The sequence below is a fragment of the Mus pahari genome, chromosome 10, assembly GCF_900095145.1.
Source record: "Mus pahari chromosome 10, PAHARI_EIJ_v1.1, whole genome shotgun sequence".
In the NCBI taxonomy this organism is placed as follows: domain Eukaryota; kingdom Metazoa; phylum Chordata; class Mammalia; order Rodentia; family Muridae; genus Mus; species Mus pahari.
The window spans coordinates 51,695,374-51,697,253 of NC_034599.1; positions in this window are offsets into that span (position 1 = coordinate 51,695,374).

Consider the following 1,880-nt stretch of genomic DNA (forward strand, 5'->3'; position numbering starts at 1 on the left):
AAGTTCAACAGAATCAAAGAGTTCCAGAGAAAACGCACACACACGCACGCACGCACGCACACACACGCACACACACACGCACGCACACACATGCACACACACGCACACACACACACCATTTGGCAGAAGTTACGCGATTCCTCACTCAGAACATCACTTCCTGAAGCCCCCAACTGCCAGATCAGTTCCAGATCCAGGATTGGACTTTTTAAATGTAAGGCAAGCATCCTTGGAGAAGCAGCTTCCAGCACCTAGCAACAAAGAATACAGACCAAATATGATTGGCCACTTCTGCCTCACAGGAGCGAGGTCATGATCTGATTGGCTGGCATGCTTATAAACTAGAGAAGCAAGTGCTGCAAAGAGAGACCCCGAGCTTTGGATCTCCTCAGGAGCTACTAAAGTTAGAAAGAGGACAGTTCACAGCTCAAAACTCCTCTCGGACAGAGCAAACCAGAGGAGAGGAGGGGACTCCCACAGAGATGCCCAGTTCCGGCCACGTTTCCAGGAAGGCAGGCCCACATTCTCAGTTCTGGCACTCGGAGTCTCACATTGGGATTAACCAGAACAATCTTTATAAAAGCAACCCAGGGCGTCTCAGCACGTCCACGCCCAGGGGAGCATCGGAGATCGGAATACGGTGTCTGGGCTTCCACTTTAGAAGGATGAGGGGAAGGAGGCCACCCAGTTCGTACGTATTACACGGATGGAGAAATGGAGGCCCAGAAGACAGCCATCTGGTTTTACTCATTCAGTTATTCAGATACAGAGCTGGGGCCCAGGTCTTTGACCTCTGGGGTACCCAGCATGCTCTCCTCTGTGATCCCACACTCTTATTTTATGTCCCTGTGTCAACTTTCCCTTCATTTCTTCTAGACAAGCTTTGCTTTCTTCCTCGGGAAGTTCCCCATGTGAGAAGCCCTCTTGGTGATCCCTGGGGGCCTCTCTGCTCCCCGCCCCAGCCCCTACACTCCTCCTACTGCAGTTCATCATTCTGGACACTTACGTCTACCTGCTAACCCTCAGGAACAGAGTTAACCTTCTCCAGCATCGCCTGCCCACCACGTGGGAGAGCCCAAGGTGCAGCTGAAGGTTGTTAAGTGTGTCTTCGATAGAGGACTGACATATTCATCTCCTAGTTTGCCTCCAGTATTGGTACACTCTCCTTATGCTTGCCAGGAGAGTCAGGGAAAGACAGTGGCCCAGCCTAGCCTGGTTCCCAATGCAGAGGCAGGACAGGAGGAATGTTAAGTAGGAATCTGGCCACAGTGTGCTTGGAGATACAGCTTACTCCTCTGGGCTCCAGGTGGGTGGCATGATGCTAATCAGCAAGGATGGGCTCCTGTACTGGCCGCATGAACATGTAGCAGACAGGTCATTGCAGGAGGACAGTCCACTTCTTCAGGTCTCCCTAACTACTTGAGTTGTGACATGCTGCCCCACAAGAGCTCTCAGCCTCAGCCACGCAACTCCAAGGGCATTAGTCACATTGGCTTCTGTATCTACGTACCTAGCCCCATTCTCTGGAGCCCTACTGTATAGACCACCACATGAATGGAACCCCCTGTAACTGGATGATGTAGAAGCCCTTGGGGGTTCAGGGCAGCCAAATAGAAACCCCCTAACCCCACCCACGTCTGTTGTCACTAGCCATGCATAGGGGCTGCTTACAGGCTGCCAGATGAAATATTCCCTTCCCAGAAATGTCCCTTCACCCTCCTCTGTAGCCCCTGTCCCTTGCCTTCCCCTCAGCCATCACCCCATGGTAAGCTGGAGGCAGCCAGAGGCCACCTAGCTAGTCAGACTGGGAGAGCCCAGGTGGCAGTCAGGCAGTGGTTTACCTCAGGATGCCCTTTGCTAAGGGAAAGTGTTTGTATTTC